We start from the raw sequence: 18,020 nt of genomic DNA on the forward strand, positions 1-18,020 counted from the left end.
TAGCTCGCAATCGTGGAAAGGGAAAAAGGGCAAGAAGAGAAGGAAGACGCAGAAATGCGATTCAAAATGGGGAGGTTGCATGTTCGAGGTGGAGAAGGTCTCCCTAATCGGAATACGGAGTGTGGATTTAAACAGTTTCTCTTCATCCTTTTGGGTTATGTGCTAGGATGCAAATTTCTCTTATAAACATTCAAACAGAAGTAGAATCCTTCCTTGGTTTTGCTCATAAAGTTCTCGGAAATCATGCAAATATATATAAAAAAGAGCTCACCGAATATGGTGGCTTAAAACAGAGAGAGAGACCCGAGTTCAAATCAGATGGGAGCAGATATTCCCCCATAACTGTTTCTGATTTTCTCCCTGGCTTCCCTCAGATCCACCTGATCTACCTCCGAGTTATACTGGGAGCATTGTTCTTATTATATTTATTTATATCCTGCACTATTCTCCGTCAGGGACTCAAAGAGACTTACAGATAAAACAGAAACAGCTTAAAACATAGGGGAAAGGAGCAATAAGTAAACATGAATGGAATATGAGAGAGAGAGAGAGAGAGAGAGAGAGAGAGGAAAAAAACAAAATTCATAGAATCTTAAGAGGTGAAAGGGATTCCCAGGGGTCATCTAGTCCAGCCACCTGCAATGCAGGAATCTCAGCTGACAGATTCCCATTCAACCTCTGCTTTAAAACCTCCAAGGAAGAATAATTCACCCAAAGAAATCATCACAGCAGTTAGTTCTCAAAAGCCCGTTGGAACATTAAAGTTGGACAACAAGGAAGGAGCCGGTTTGGCTTCCCTAGGCAGGGAGTTCCAAAGTTGCCAGGGAGCAGCCACCACCAAGAAGGCCCTCTCCTGTGTCCCCACCCAGCCAGCCTGCGAGGGTGGCAGGACCAAGCTTGGCTCTGTGATGTCGAGAGGGAGAGCCACTGCGACGGAGATACAGACCAGAGGTTGACTTGCCAAGACGATGGGTGGTATACGTCCAACGTTCCACCGAGGTCTTTCTAGGGTACCCGAAATTGTCAGGAAGCAGAGTCTGATGTGGCAGCTGGGGCCTTTAGCACACCACAAGTCCAGCTATGCAAACCCTGCAGGGAATCTGCTCCTCTTCCAACTGATACAACTTAGCTAGACCCAGGCATTAACCGGGGTCCACTTTTCACAGTGCCCAGCGAGAAGGCAAACTGAGCTCAGAAGACCAGGCAAGGAGATGGAACAGGGAACCGGACTCAGAGAGGAGCATGTTCCTGCTTTGGGAAAACCTTCCCCTTGCACAACCAAAAAGGACCCCCTGCACACACAAACGCGCACGCTCTGGCCTTTCCCGGGATGACGTGCATCGTCCAAGGTTGCACTTGGGACCCGCAGGCCAAAGCATGCTCCCCAGGAGAGCGGCACGGCTGCCCTTGCCAAAGCTCAGCTCTGAACAACAACAAGCAGAGCGTCCAAGTGATTGCTCAACAGAGTGCAAACAGGGGCTGGGGACATGAGGACATTAAGGAGATCATTCTGGATCCGGCCAGGAGCCCATCTAGTCCTGCACCTTGTTCTCAGTGGACAACTTGATGTCCTCTCCCTGCGTGCATTTCCCAGCAAATGGCATTTGGGCATATTTCTGCCTCTGAACTAGGAGCCACTGATAGCCCTCTCTCAAACAGTTTGTGTGATTCTTTCTTAAAAACACCAAGGTTGGTGGCCACCACTGTTTCCTGCAGCAATAATAATAATAAATAATTTTATTTATACCCTGCCCAGAGCCGGGCTCAGGGCAGCTCACACCAATAAAATCACAGTAAAAACATAATATGGGGGGGGGGGGGAGGAACCAATTTAAAATACAGGTTAAAATGCCATTTAAAATGCAGCCTCATTTTAAAAGTAGCCCATAGATCAAAACCGTAAGGGGAGGGAAACATAAGGGTCAGACTAAGTCCAAACCAAAGGCCAGGCGGAACAGTTCTGTCTTGCAGGCCCTGCGGAAAGATGTCAAGTCCCACAGGGCCCTGGTCTCTTGGGACAGAGCATTCCACCACGTCGGCGCCAGTACTGAAAAGGCCCTGGCCCTAGTTGAGACCAATCTAACCACCTTGTGACCTCCAAAATGTTGTCATTTGTGCACCTTAAGGTCCTCCGCGGGGCATCCCAGGAGAGGCGATCCCGTAGCAGTGAGTTCCACAGCTGAACTACGCACTGCATAAAGAAGTATCTCCTTTTCTCTGTTCCAATTCCTCCAACGTGCAGCTTCATTGCATGTACAGAAGTTCTCCTGCACATAAACATAAGAAACAGCTGTTGGATCAGGCCAATGGCGCCTCTGGTCCAGCCTCCTGTTCTCACGGTGGCCAAACGTATACCCGTGAGAAACCAAGGAGCACAAGTGCAGCTCTCCCCTCCTGTGGTTTACGGAGACTGGGATTCAAAAGCATCGCTGCCTCAGGAAGCCAGGAGTCACGAAATCAAGGGTCCGAGGGTCCGAGGGTCGAGGAGCAAGGAGACAAGAAGTCAAGGGTCCGAGGGTCAAGAAGCAAGGAGTCACGAAGTCAAGGGTCTGAGGGTCAAGAAGCAAGGAGTCACGAAGTCAAGGGTCTGAGGGTCAAGGAGCAAGGAGTCATGAAGTCAAGGGTCTGAGGGTCAAGGAGCAAGGAGTCACGAAGTCAAGGGTCTGAGGGTCAAGGAGCAAGGAGTCACGAAGTCAAGGGTCTGAGGGTCAAGGAGCAAGGAGTCACGAAGTCAAGGGTCTGAGGGTCGAGGAGCAAGGAGTCACGAAGTCAAGGGTCTGAGGGTCTAGGAGCAAGGAGTCATGAAGTCAAGGGTCTGAGGGTCAAGGAGCAACGAGTCACGAAGTCAAGGGTCTGAGGGTCGAGAAGCAAGGAGTCACGAAGTCAAGGGTCTGAGGGTCAAGGAGCAAGGAGTCACGAAGTCAAGGGGCCGAGGGTCAGGAAGCAGGGAGTCACGAAGTCAAGGGTCTGAGGGTCAAGGAGCAAGGAGTCACAAAGTCAAGGGGCCGAGGGTCAGGAAGCAGGGAGTCACGAAGTCAAGGGTCTGAGGGTCGAGGAGCAAGGAGTCACGAAGTCAAGGGTCTGAGGGTCGAGGAGCAAGGAGTCACGAAGTCAAGGGGCCGGGGGTCATGAAGCAGGGAATCACAAAGTCAAGGGTCCGAGGGTCGAGAAGCAAGAAGTCAAGGAACCAAGGTCCATGGATCAGGAAGCAAGAAGCCAAATGCAGCAAGGCAGGAAACGTATTGCTGTGGCAGAGAACCGAAGGGAAATGCTGCCCTTATATCCCTTCTCGGCTCTTGCCACCAGGTGCTGTGAGTTACCAATCGACCTCACCTGTGCCTTGCCTCTCCAGAACAAACTTAGGAAGGCCCCAGTCCTGCAAAGACCTACTGGTCACAGGGCCCGGCTCCTGCACACACTCCTGACACCCAGTTGCTGGAAACCACTGGCGGAGAGAGGGTTCTTGTGCTCAGATCCTGCTCCTTGGTTTCCCATCGTGGGTTGGCTCCTGTGAGAAGAGGATGCTGGACTTGATGTGCCACTGGCCTGATGGAGCAGGCTGTTCTCTGGTTCTTATTGACACCCGGTTTTTGAGAGGGGAGGCATCCAGTCGCAGCCGAGGAAAGCATCCAGCCCGGGGCTGAGGGCAGTTGCTTGCCTCCCCTCCCTTCTCCCACATCGCCATTCCTAAGTCTAAGGCTGCATGGAAACCAAATGTGACAGGAGGGAAGTGACCTCTGGTCTGGGAACGGAGAGGAGGGTGGGAGCATCGTCCCAGCACCTGCCGGCCTGAACTTTGACGCTGACCTGCGAGGAGACCACGCAAGGGAGAGGATTCCAGAGGATTTTTGGCAGCGCTCAGCGCCCAGCGCTCCCTCTCGACAGCTCCTCTGGGCCCGGGGAGAGGCTCAGCGCATTAGATCAGCACGTGCAATAACATGCGAGGCGTGAATGCCGTCATGTGTGTACTTGCGCGGGTCTCCTGTGGCTTCTCTGAGCCCAAGCCGGCGGAGGGGGAGACGCAGGCACAGAGACTGAGGGAAAGGCAAGCGCAGGCTCCGTGCGTATGGGAGAGAGAGAGAGGAAGAGAAGGAATGGTTCGGAGGGGTGGAAGCGTGGCAAGAAGCAGTGTGGTGCAATGGTTAGAGTGTTGGGCCAGGACCTGAGAGGCCAGAGTTCGAATCTCAGCTTGGTCATGAAGCTCAATGGATGGCCTTGGGCCAGTCATTGTCTCTCAGCCTAACCTACTGCCCAGGGCAGTTGTGGGAATTGAACAAAGACTAGGACTTGGGAGAGATCAGGGTTCAAATCCCCTCTCAGGGGTATAACCTAAGGAGCCAGTCACTGCCTCTCAGCCAGACACCCTAACCAAACTTTTTTCAAAGAGGGCCAAATTTGATGAAGTGAACATGCATGAGGGCCAACCAAACTTTTTACCCCAAAGTTTCTGAGCTTTTTTTTTTTTTTTTTAACAAATTTACCCCAAATTTGTGGAGCCTTTTTTAGGATTGAAGTCGTTGAGACAAAGTTGTGGAGCTTCCTCCCCCCCCCCCAATTTTAGACATGCCTGCCCTAACCACTACACCACACTGCCTCCAAGTTGGCTCGCTAGCTTGAGTTATCAGCCACCATTAGCCCCTATGAGCCACTTTCTGGGGACACGCCTTCTCTCCAGACATGCTGGACACAAAACTATAGACTGCATGGTCTCTACAACCCAGGGCTGGCTAAACCCAAAACACAGCCCAGAAGTCCTGCACAAGGCACCACCAGGAACTAAGAAGGCCTGCTGGTTTTACTGGTTGGGGGAGGGACAAGACACCCATCAGGGGTGTTGCCAGGTAGCTCCCAGGCACAGCTGGATTGGCTCAAGGTGTCCCAAGTACTGCAGCCTTGGCAAAGGCTGATCTCTCAGAGGGAGCAAAGGGGGGGGGATTTTTCTGAGCCCTCAAAACCTGCCATTTTCCTACATGAATATTTTTTTTGCAGGCGGCGATGGTGGAATTTGCTTGTCCTTGCCTGCGCACATTTCTGTATAAATGCAATGTTCCCTCCGCACTGTCTGGGACAGCCAGGTCAAAGTCACTCCCAGGGCAGACGTGACGGTACAGCTCTTTCGGACATTATTTTCCGATTGCTAAACCAACGCGGTTTGGAGCAGCCTGGAGGAAAAGGCAATTGAGCCGACTCCAAAAACATGTCAGCATCTTCTGTCACCTGCCGGAGGGTTTCTCCTCGCAACAGTTTGGAAGCCGGGGGGGGGGGGAGAGAAGATAGTGCCTTTGGGGGGGGCTGCCTGAAATGAGTCTTGGTGGGCGCCCTCTAAGTCCCACGGGGGAGATTGGTGGCCCAATCCTGAAGTCCCACCAAAGTCAAGACAAGCAGTTAGGTAAGCTTTCCTCCAAATCACGTTCCTTAGAAACAGACACACAGTTATTTGGTCTCATTTCAAAGATGGATGAACTCGCATCCTTGACTTTGACATTTTGTGCAAAGCACGCAACAAGACATGGGGGAAAGGAAAGGAAAGTTTCAAAGCACAGCAAAAAACAGGCTAGTGCAGGGGGAAAGCCATCATAATCCCTGGTTCTTTATAAAAATAAAAGTTCAGGCACATATTAAAACTGGAACAAATACATTTCAGGAAAACCCCTCTGGTGAGAGTGTTTCAAAAGGAGGGTAGCACCCCAGATAGCATAAGAAGATAAGATTCGCTCTCACAGGGGCCAGCCAGAGTCCCCAACCGGTAGCCCACAAACCAGGATTTGAACACAAGAGCCCTCTCCCCTCCTGCAGTTTCCAGCAGCTGGTATTGAGAGGCTGACTGTCCCTCTGCGCAAGAGGGATAAAAGCTTTTCTATATCCTCTTCCTCCATGCCATGCCTAATTCTATAAATTTCTATTCTGTTGTGTCTTCCTCGCCTTTTCTCTAAACTAAGAAGTCCAATGTTGCTGCAACCTGGGACCTTCTGCAATGCAAAGCAGATTCTCTTCCACCAAGCGACAGCTTTTTGCTGAGCTGTGATTTCTGAGGTGGGCAGGGACATTTGCCTTTGTTTCCCCAGTGTGCTGGATCCAGGATATCCACAGTCTGCATTGCAACACTGTAGGAGACTTACAAGTTTAACATTAACAGATGGCTTTGCCAGTCACTCTGCTTTGAAACGTGACTACTTCTCTAAGATAAGGGCAGCAACTACCGTATTTTTTGCTCTATAAGACTCACTTTTTCCCTCCTAAAAAGTAAGGGGAAATGTGTGTGCGTCTTATGGAGCGAATGCAGGCTGTGCAGCTATCCCAGAAGCCAAAACAGCAAGAGGGATTGCTGCTTTCGCTGCGCAGCGATCCCTCTTGCTGTTCTGGCTTCTGAGATTCAGAATATTTTTTTTCTTGTTTTCCATCCTCCAAAAACTAGGTGCGTCTTGTGGTCTGATGCGTCTTATAGAGCGAAAAATACGGTATATTCAGAGATGTGATCCAGGGTTGATTGTGATCAGTGGTAAGTTGCAGAGATAGGGATATTAGCAGAAAGCAGTGAAAGGAAGTTCCGCAAGGGGTTCTGCAGCTTTTTCTAGCAATCACTTATTCGCTCCACGGATTGGGAAGATACAGGATAGAAATACAGTGGTTCCTTCCATTCCGGAAGTTCGTTCGACTTCCAAAACATTTGGAAACCAAGGCGCGGCTTTCGAGCTCCTACAGCCAATCGGAAGCTGCGTCGGACGTTTGGGTTCCAAAGAACGTTCACACACTGGAACACTCACTTCCAGGTTTGTGGCGTTCAGGAGCCAAAACGTTTCACTCGCAAGGCGTTCAGGATGCAAGGTACAACTGTACTGGATAAACATCTAGCACAAGACCTGGTTCTCAAGGTGTAAAAAGGTAAAGGTTAAGGACCCCTGGATGGTTAAGTCCAGTCAAAGGCGACTATGGGGCTGCAATGTTCATCTTGCTCCAGGCCGAGGGAGCGGGCGTTTGTCCACAGACAGCTTTCTGGGTCATGTGGCCAGCAGGACTAAACCGCTTGTGGTGCAACGGACAACCATGACAGAAACCAGAGCGCAAGGAAACACCGTTTACCTTCCCGCCACAGTGGTACCTATTTATCTACTTGCACTGGTGTGCCTTTGAATTGCTAGGATGGCAGGAGCTGGGACAGAGCAACGGGAGCTCACCCCGTCGCGCGGATTTGAACCGCCGACCTTCTGATTGGCAAGTCCAAGAGGTTCAGTGGTTTAGAACACAGCGCCACTCACATTCCCTAAATCCACAGCGCCACCCACATCTCAAGGTGTATGATGTTGTTGTACATGATACTGAACACTGTCCTGTGCTCCTTGGATGAAACGCGGGGTATAAATTTAATAAAGGAAATAAGGAACCCCCTGCATCTTGAGCCATCCCCCCTTCCATGGTCCCTATTCCCCAGGACAAAACACTCACTGTCCGTGTCCGTCCCACATTTCAGCATGGCTGGTTTGTGGACGAGGCTGGGAGTGGATCCGTTGGCCCAGCCGGAATCGAACTCTCAGCCTCCCTGCAACCAACATGTTTCCTGGTCCCTGCCGTGAGATGTCAGGTGCATGCAAAGAAAAGCGATTTATCGCTCTGGATTCTGCCCCATGCCAGGAGGGTGTGGCTATAAAGTCTGGCGCTTCTTGGTGCCTGCCCAGCATCGGGAAAGAGGCTCAGGATGGATGAAGTGAGGTGGGGAATCCGTTCTGGAGCTCTGTTCTCACACCGTTTACAATTAACTCCTTTTGACTCTGCAAGGAGACAAATGACTGTAATTTACAAATAGATTTTATCTGAAAACGAGCGCCTTGCCTGACACCTATTGATTTGCGCCCCCTTCTTGAGGGGATAGCCTGCAATTAAATTGTCACATTCTTAATACCCAAGGAAAAAGCCAACAGATACCACATCATCTGCCTCTGGATTACAAAAAAAAACAAAAAAACCCCGACCATTTGCCAGGTTTGCTTTTTATTCCAGAGTCAGCAAGGGATCAGATTTATCTGATAGGAAGCTGGGCTTTTATCTGCCTGGCTGAGGCTGCCAGCCCAGAGGCAGCTCAAATTATGTCTACAAATACCAGTTAACTGTGGGTGGACTGGATTTGTCCAGAACTCTCTTCTCAGAAGGGCGGAAGAAGCCCAAACATTGGCGTTCTTTGCTTCAAGGGCCAATGGGGTGAAAGACGTCTGCATATCCATTTGCTTTGGAAAAGCCCAACGGGAGATCAAGATTTCTGATTTCCCTTCCCTGCTAATGGGTGGAACCCCATGCAATAAAAAACAGGGTGCAGGTGAGCTTCTGCTTCTTCCCTCACTTCTTTGATATGAATAATTTTTTATGGAAATGATCATAGAATCATAGATTTGTCAAGCTGGAAGGGACCCGAGGGTCATCCAGTCCAACCCGCTGCAATGCGACTGACCTTGCACGTCACCTTTTGTAGAGGCAGAGATATAAGTGAGGGAGCTGGTGGTATTAGTAGCAGAGGCAGCGTTGGTGACTGAAAAGGAACGTGATTCAACAGACTTTGAGGAAAGCCAAGCAGAGCCTGATGGGGACTGTAGTTTTTCAGACAGACCCAGAGATGCAGAAAATGGAAGTTGATTTGATAGACATGCCAGTGAACCTTCTCCAAAGTCTCTTTCAAAAAGGAATCTGGAACTTCAGTTTTTGGTACTAAACAAAGTCAAAGTTTCAGCACGGCCTTGCTGTCATCTTCCATAAACAGAAAAATGAAATCAAAGGCAACAGAAAGATCTCGCCTTCCTGCCACATCCCCATTGCAAGGCTGAGACTGAGCAGAACAGGAAGCGTGCTAAAAACTTAAGCCGCTTTTCGGCTAGCAAATGTCACAGGAGACTGAGCTACAGAGGATTAGGTTGGGATATCGGCAGCTTAGCGGGCGTTCGGGGGGTCCGGGCTTAATTACACACCAAAAGCCCCGGGAGATAAAGTGAATGGGCGGCAGCAGCGTCGCTGAGAGAGGAAGAGTCTGACCATCTTGGCAGCTTAAGCAAGAACAACTTTCTCTATCTGCATCCGTCAGGCATAAGCTGCAGACGCATTTCTTGCACGCAGGGAACAGTGAGGATGGGGCAGCAGATAGGAGACCAGACCCTGTGACATCAACACACCAGCAACCAGGCTCTCCTTTCCCCCATCAAGACTTGGCCGGCTCACAGGCAGCCAGAAAAACTCAGAAGAGCCTGTTGGATCGGGTCAATGGCCCATCTAGTCCAGCCTCCTAATCCAGTCGACTCATATGGGCAAAACCAGCCTTCCAGAGGTTACATTCAATTTCAATGCACTCCAAATTGCACCCAGCTTCGGAGCTGGTAGTCAAGTTCATGTGTGCGACTGGTGAAATAATGACAGTTGTCTTATTTATATAGCAGCACCCTGAAGGAAGCGAGTGGTGCTGTGGTCTAAACCACTGAGCCTCTTGGGCTTGCCGATCAGAAGGTTGGCGGTTCGAATCCCCACGACGGGGTGAGCTCCTGTTGCTCGATCCCAGCCATAGCTGTCCCTTTTTTTTTGCAGGAAATTCCCTTATTCCAGCCCCGTTTCCCGCTGCTTCCCGCTGCTATCCTGGATTGTTAGATATCCCGTAGACTGTCCCCGGGACAAGTGAGGCTGCTGATCCCTTATTTTCAAATCTGAAAGTTGACAGCTATGGTCCCAGCTCCTGCCAACCTAGCAGTTTGAAAGCACACCAGTGCAAGTAGATAAATAGGTGGGAAGGTAAATGGCATTTCTGTGCACTCTGGTTTCCGTCATGGTATCCCATTGTGCCACAAGCGGTTTAGTCCTGCTGGCCACATGACCCGGAAAGCTGTCTATGGACAAACGCCAGCTCCCTTGGCCTGAAGCTAGATGAGCGCTGCAACCCCATAGTCACCTTTGACTACACTTAACTGTCCAGGGGTCCTTTGACCTTTCATAGCAGCACCCCTATACATGGGACTTTACAGAGTTAACATAAGAAAAAATGAATGTCTTCATGCCCCGAGAAGAAGCAGGGTGGCAAGTCAAATGGAGCTAGACAGTTACATATTTAGCATTCATTTCAGGTGAGGGTGAGGAATAAGATTACAGTCATTCCTCGGGTTACAGACGCTTCAGGTTGCGTTTTTTCGGGTTATGGACCGCCAAAACCAGGAAGTGGTGGAACGGGTTACTTCCGGGTTTCGGCGGTCGTGCAGGAGCACTAAATCGTGCTTTGCACATGCGCAAAGCACCAAATCACAACCCACGCAGGCGCGCCACTGCGGGTTGCGAACGTGCCTCCCGCACAGATCATGTTTGCAACCCGAGCGTCCACTGTACTACCTTACTTGGAAACGGAGATTACCACTTGCTGCTGTTTTATTTGCTATACTGATTCTGGGTACTTCATGGTGCACTCCTATGTGTAGGGACTACAATGTAACTTCCGCTTTGTTCAATGGGGCTCACTTTCACGTGCAAGGACGGGCGCTTGAGTTGTTCTGACTGTTGCAAACGGCCTTGAACAATATGTGCTTGAAAAGGTGGAATAAAACTCTTGAAGAAATAATCTGCAACGCAAGTGGTTGTTCTGGATTTCAAAGCCTTCTGAGTACTGGGCATAGATCCATTTATAGCCGCGCAGAACGCTGCCCCTGCAGCCTGGAGGAAAGATTGCCACGGCAGCCAGGAGGAGGCGCTGTTGCTCAGCACGAACAGGCCCTGATTTCGCACCCCTGCCTCCAGGGCCGTGTGAATGTCAGTTTGATGGGTGACCCTCGCATGTCAATTTCACTCAAGTCAGAACTGACAAAAATTTAGAGTGGCACTCAGACACGTCTTCCATCTTTTCAAGAGAGACTCGCGTTCCAAAAATAACTACTTGTGCCAATAGAAAGCCAAATCTTATTAAAAACCATTTCCTTTCCTTCCACCTCTCTTTTTGCAGGGTTTAATTTTTTTATTATGATTTTTTACATCACGGGCCAAAGGCAGCCTGGCTAAAAAGCGCTCACACATTTTGTGGCATGACAGGTGAGATCATCCTGTGAGAAAAGACTAGGAACCTGAATCAAATGTCTCCTTTTGCGACAGGTCACTGCAGCCATCGCGGATTCTGCTCCAACATAAAATGGGTGTCGTCCTCACCTGCCATAATTTGGCTACCAAAGAAAATGGAACAGCACAGTCCATGGGGATGTTTTTCTGGGCAAAACACACTGCAAAGGAGGGGAGCTGCACAAGGGCGCTCTCAACTGTGCCATTGCACAGCACCAATTCCTTTCAGCTCAGCATGCGCAGGGAAACATTCCAGGGAATTCTGCCCAGAGTGCGGCAACCAGATATTATGTTTGGATGAAAAACAAACAAAACGCTCTTTTCTTTTCTGAACAAAAATCGATCACCATCCCTGGAAATATGAAGGGAATCTTTTAAGTAAAAGAATGAATGTTTTATTGAGCGGCAAGTACCCCCTGGGTACAGCTGAAGGACCAGTAGAGTCGTTCATCAGCAGCAACTGGGAACCAAATTGCCAGATTCATTTAAAGGAGGAAACATCTTCTGCCCAGCAAGAAACAGCATGTGTTTTTTATTTATTTCATAAAATGTATATCCCAGGTTGTTAAGGCCTTTGCATACTAATAGCAACAACTTGAACTTGGCCCAGGAGCAGATCAGTAACCAGTGCAGATCTCTGAGCACAGGTGTTGTATGCTGATAAGGCAAGGGAAGCCCCACCGATGCGGCCATGGACTTTTTACGAAGGCTGCTTACAAAACCATGGCCTTGGTTCTGAGAAGATTTCTGGCCAACAAGACCAACTGGCACACAGAGAATCAACTACAAGGTGATGGGCTTCATGGATAGCTCTGTTGGTGAGAGCCTGGTGCTGGTAACGCCAAGGATGCAGGCTCGATCCCAAAATGGGACAGCTGAATATTCCTGCATTGCAGGGGGTTGGACTAGATGACCCTCAGGGCCCCTTCTAACTCTACATTTCTATGATTCCCCAGACAAGTGATCTATGGATGTTTTGGATTACAACTCCCATCAGTCCACAACTTCAGGTCTACGCACCAGGGAGTGTGTGTTAAGAGAGAGAAAGAGACAGAGAGTCAGACAGACAGGCAGGCAGAGATTGGGCACCAGGTTGGGGAAGTCTGCTCTAGTGAGACTAAGGACTCAGCTAGGTAAAGGTAAAGGGACCCTTGACCATTAGGTCCAGTCGTGGCCGACTCTGGGGTTGCGGCGCTCATCTCGCTTTACTGGCCGAGGGAGCTGGCATACAGCTTCTGGGTCATGTGGCCAGCATGACTAAGCCGCTTCTGGCAAACCAGAGCAGCGCACGGAAATGCCGTTTACCTTCCCGCCGAAGCGGTACCTATTTATCTACTTGCACTTTGATGTGCTTTTGAACGGCTAGGTGGGCAGGAGCAGGGACTGAACAATTGGAGCTCACCCTGTCGTGGGGATTTGAACCGCCGACCTTCTGATCGGCAAGTCCTGGGCTTTGTGGTTTAACCCACAGCGCCACCTGCGTCCCTTAGGACTCAGCTACATAACTGCAAATAAAACGTTTCAAGTGTGTTTTAAGTGCAATTTATAATGTGACGCTAGATGGTGATGTTGAGCCTCATGAAAGATTCTATGTATTTTAAAAAATGCTTTTAAAAAAGCATTTTCTGAACGGTTTTTATGTGTGTGTAGATTCCACCTGTATTGTAAGGCCTACTGCTATTTAGCCTTCTCTCCCTAATAAGCAATACCGGCTTACCCAATCTACATTTCGGCTTGCAGGTTTCTTATAGCTTCAGTCGTAGTTACAGTGCCAGGGACCAGGGCTCAAATCCCCACCCAACCATGAAGCTTGCTGGGTGTGACTACTCTTAGCCTAGTCTACCTCCCAGGGTTGTTGTGGGGATTAAATGAGGAGGCCACCGTCAGCGCCTGGGGGGGGGGAGGTGGGCTAGAAAGACAATAAAGAAGGATGTGAGCAAGCAAAGAAGCAAACTAGCTAACTCATTTACAAGGATACAGAACTCCGGAATTCCGTCGCCTTTAAAAACATTTCCATTTATTTTTGTGTTTCTGAAAACAAACACTGCGTTCTTGGGGTGCTTTTCAGCCAAGGCAGGAGTGGTGCAGTTTTTACATGGAGGCCATTTTCACAGCTCCTGAACCACTGGTGCCCATCGCTCAAGCAACCGACAGACTGCTTCGCTTGCAGCTGCTGGAGTTTTTAAAATAATTTTTTTTAAAAAAAATATTCTCAGTTGTTTTTTCTTTCCCTTTGTACCAGGAAAAGGGTCTTTGCGCAGCTCTGCATGGAGTTACGGCAAGCAGACAGGACTCCACTGGTAGTTCCAGGAGTAAACCCACAGGCAACTGCCAGGGCTGGATTTAGGTTTGATGAGGCCCTAAGCTACTGAAGATAACGAGGCCCTTTATATGTCCAGCTGTCCTTTGCCAACAACAAATTCTCACTTTTTTGTGTTGAATATATGCTATATGGTGATTTATGGACCTAACAGGTATCTAAAGTCATTTGCACATAACAAAATATGTATTTGATCAAAGTAATTGTGATATTTTAGGGAGCAGGCTAGCAGGCGGGGCCTATTACTTACATCAAAGGAGCTTGCACAACACAAAACACGGTTGCTGTATGTAGGTTTTATTTTACAGTGGTACCTCCGTTCCAGAGCCTGTTCACATCCTGAAGAGAACGCAACCCGCGCCTGTGCGTCTGCGTGGGTCGCGATTCACCGCTTTTGCGCATGTGCGTAACGTCATTTTGAGCGTCTGCACATGTGCAAGCGGTGAAACCCGGAAGTAATGTGTTCCGTTACTTCTGGGTTGCCGCGGAGCGCAACCCGAAAATACTCAACCTGAAGCAACTTTAACCCAAGACTATACTTGTTTTTTATCTTATATTTTGAAAATGTACATCCAGTTGTTTTTTCTCCTTTACATTTTTTTCAGGGGCCCCCCCAAGAGTGTGGGGCCCTAAGCTTTGGTTTGTTTATGTAAATCTGGCACTGGCAACTGCTAGTGCCAGTAAGACTGCTGTGCTCAAACAAAAAAGGTGTCCCCAGCAGAACACCAGCAGAAGAGAAGAAGGGGTGGAGGAAGCAAAGGATGCACAGAATGATAGAGCTGGAAGGGTCGCCATGTCTAACACCCTGCAATGCATCTGGAGTGCCAAAACACAAAGGAACACCAGCACTTGGCTTTGTGGAATTAAAAAGCCTCTGGAGAGCAAAAGGCTAAATTGTTAGCTCCGAGGGTAAGTTCTGATTGACAGGGGAACGGACAACCTTGCAAAGCTGGAGGACTTCTCCTTCCTCGGAGGTTTCTAAGCCCGGCTCGGATGGCTATCTGAATTCCGACTGGAAGCAGAATTGGCCCCTGCAGAGCGAAATGGGAGGCTGGAGGTGGAGAATCTCACAGGCTTGCATTAAGATGTTTGGGCTTCCTAAGTGGTTCCATCTGTGCGGGATGAATTTTAATGAGATTCGCCACCTGAAGTTTGCCTTGCTTGACGAGACAGTGACAGGAAGGGCAACCTTCTCCCCCCTCCCCTCCTCACCCACCCACCCTGGGGATTTCCCCAAGTATCGGGCTGCTAACAGTTCCTCTCCGCCAGCTCTTCCATTTTTAAGAATGGAGGAAGTCTTTAGGATTCTCTAGCTGCAACTCCTGCATCGCAGGGGGTTGGACTGGATGGAAGAAAAAGGGGGAGGCATCTCAGGAAACTGGTGCGGCTGCATAAGGAGCTTACAGATGGGCCGAGATGTCAGAAGGACATCTCAAAGGAGGAGTAGACACAAATAGTTGCATGAGGAAAGTCAGGCCGGCTGAAGCTCAGAATGAGCTCAGGCTTGCAAGAGAGGTTAAAAATAATACAAGAGGTTTCTTCGGCTATGTCCAAAGTAAGAGGAAGAACAAGCAAGTGGTAGGTCCTCTGCGTGGAGAAGACGGAGAAACGCTGTTGGGTGACAGAGAAAAGGTGAAACTGCTCAACACCTGCTTTGCCTCTGTCTTCATCCAAAAGGAAAGCGATGCCCAACCTGGTGATAACAGAATAAATGATGTAAGGAGGGAGCTGAAGCCCAAGATAGGAAAAGAGGTAGTAAGGTGTCAGATGGCAATGGTGGTTGCTCGTGAGTAACCAGTCAGGACTCCGACCTGTCTTTTACAGGTTTTATTTTGGTGCAAAACTATCTACAGTGCAGAACCACAAGTTCACGTCTGCCTCAATCGCTAGCAGAATCTGGGAGTGGTTGTTTCCGGGTCCTCCCCCAACCTAAGAGCTTCGTCACCCCCAGCCTTTTCCTTCCTTCTTTTCATTTTACACCTCTGCGCAGGGTGGGCAACGGAAGAGGCGTGCTTCCCTCCTGGCCAGCTTGGCCAGGAGCGGTGCCGAGGCTCCCAGCAGCATCCTCTGGTCCCTTCCCCTCTTCCCCACTGGAGGTGGGGCTTTCCCCACCGCAGGAAGAGGAACTGCTTCGCAAGCTTTTCGGAGGTTCCCTGTAACCCAACTGCCCCTCAGATTCCCTTCCCTGTTCTGATGGCAGTCCCCTGACATAAGGGATTACCTAGATACAGTGGTACCTCAGGTTAAGTACTTAATTTGTTCCGGAGGTCCGTTCTTAACCTGAAACTGTTCTTAACCTGAAGCACCACTTGAGCTAATGGGGCCTCCCGCTGCCGCCGCACGATTTCTGTTCTCATCCTGAAGCAAAGTTCTTAACCTGAGGTACTATTTCTGGGTTAGCGGAGTCTGTAATCTGAAGCGTATGTAACTCAAGGTACTACTGTACTTTAAAGGAATTCAAATCTCCAAGGCCTGGTGAACTGGGTATGTTTAGCCTGGAGAAGAGGAGACTGATGGAGATAGTCATTTTCAAATCTCTAAAACAGAGGTTTTCAACCTTTTTGAGTCCATGGCTCCCTTGACCAACTACATTCTTTCTGCAGCTCCCCTGTGGGACTCAGGAGCCCAGTTATATCCCCCCTTGCCTGCAGAACTGGCAGCCTCTCACCCTTTCTCGAACACCCTCCCTTGGGGAGTGTTCCCTCGTCCTCTCTTCTCGCCTCTCCTTGGGAGTCCTCCAGGCAGCCACCACAGCCACCCTTGGTGTCTGAGCCGCCTCTGCTCCTGGCAACCAGCACTCCTTGGCCAGCCCCAGAGGTGACATTCGCCTGGGGAGCTTGTAGCCAGGGCTGCTGCAACAAACAGCTGTGCAAGCCTTGGGGAGGTAGAGACGCGAGAGGGCATCAGAGGAGGGAGGGCAGGAAAGAGAGACAGACGCCAATGTTGCCCACAGCACCCCTGATCATTATTCAAGGCACCCCAGGGTGCCACGGCACACCGGTTGAAAACCATTCCTCTAAAGGGTTGTCACCTGGAAGAGGGAGCAAGCTTGTTTTCTCCTGCTCCAGAGGGTAGGGCCCGAACCAATACATTCAAATGGAAAAAAATGAGATTCCGACTAAACACGAGGGAGAACATTCTGACAATAAAAGGCATTTGATAGCATAAGGTGGTGGGAGTTTTTTTTTTCCTCATGGGAGGTTTTCAAGCAGATGTTAGGTGGCCATTTCTCAGACATTATTTCACTGTGATTCCTATGTTGTAGGGGGTTGGACTAGATTACCCCTGGGAGTCCCTTGCATCTCTACAACTCTATGTGATTCTATGATTAAGAGGACAGGGAAGTGTTGGATTGCCAGACCCCCTGAAATAAAAAAAATAAGGTTGTGTGTGTGTGTGTGTGTATATATATATATAATGTTCATGGATTTGCCAGGCATACACGTACATAAATATATGGGCCATATGTCTGAGGCAGCACAGGAGGGCAGCCCTGGAGCCATTTTGACTCCCCAATTGACCAAATGTTTTCTCTGCAAGGTCAAAGGAAGATGGAAAAGCCTCCCCATTGTCTTTTCCAACACAAATCCTGTCTTAAGGGTATGTCTGTGTATGAATAGGGTGAGCCTGTGATCTGGCTCAGAAACTAAGTATTCACCATTACAAAAGACTGGCCAGGCTCCCCAGGGTATCCAATCAAGTGAGCATTAACAGGTAACCTGCCAGACAGGAGGTAAACAATGCCCTCAGATTTCTGCTGTAGACCGCCCTGTCTGTGATGTAGGTATGATGTTTCTGGGGGTAGTCTTGGACTCCAAGGCGGGCAATTTAAAATGTCTATATAAGGGCGGGCACACCGGCGTTCTGGGTCCTCTTCCTTTCCTGCGTGTGAAGGGGGCACCCTGTTGCAACAGTTCAATAAAGATCAGGCTTACGAGCTGCTTTGCTTCTCAATATTCTCTGGTTGGCCTCTGTTATTTTCTCCGACTGATGGAGAACCTACGAAGAACTCTATAAGGGCTCTTGCCTTCCCCATAAGGGAATAAGGGCAGATTTTCGTTTATTACACCCCATGTGTGAGACAGGGGGAGGCCGAGGGGCAGCAGGAGACGTCGACCTACGTACCTGCTGAAGCTTAGCTATGACGCAGCCGTGCAAAGCTGGAAAGAGGAGGCAGGTTCGCTGTCCGCCTCGCTGCTGCCTCTGCCTCCAGCCGGGAAGCTGTCATGAGCAGTAGAAGGAACAGGTTTGACTCTCGCTAGCTCTGCGGCTCCGAACAGCAGGAGCCTGCCTCCTACACACCAGGCGCTGTGTGCGAGGGAGACAATAAAGTGATGGGAGAGGGACACACGGTGTGAGATACCCACACGCACAAAACCCCCAGTTCTTCTTGCAACAACCTGGCACAGAGATTTTTTTACCTACCATCACCTCCAGGCCACCCCCAGTCTCACCACCCCAATGAAAACCATTCCCCAAGGCCAGAGACTCCGGCATTTTGTTAGGGCTCATGCCCCTGGGCTGGCTGTGAGGAGGAAGAGGAGAAGAGCCTTAGCATTTGAGAGACTGCATCCCTAAAATTATTGCTATTGTTGCGTCAGGAAATCAGCACAACGGGAAAGAGTTATCCGCCACCACC

The 18,020-nt window shown here is 49.7% G+C and overlaps 1 protein-coding gene across 3 annotated transcripts in view; it reads right to left on the bottom strand.

Annotated features, from left to right (window-relative positions):
- The window catches only part of CNTFR (ciliary neurotrophic factor receptor), a gene marked incomplete at its 3' end in the record, with an annotated part of 431,249 nt that overhangs the window by 259,368 nt on the left and 153,861 nt on the right, over positions 1-18,020 (bottom strand). The window contains exon 1 of one of the 3 annotated variants that reach the window (XM_080973619.1): positions 947-1,247. The exons of the other annotated variants lie outside the window; for them this stretch is intronic. Of the gene's footprint in view, positions 1-946; positions 1,248-18,020 lie in introns of those variants that run through there. 3 annotated transcript variants of the gene reach the window in all.

Source organism: Podarcis pityusensis (assembly GCF_964106645.2).
Source record: "Podarcis pityusensis genome assembly, chromosome: 11".
Classification (NCBI taxonomy): Eukaryota; Metazoa; Chordata; class Lepidosauria; order Squamata; family Lacertidae; genus Podarcis; species Podarcis pityusensis.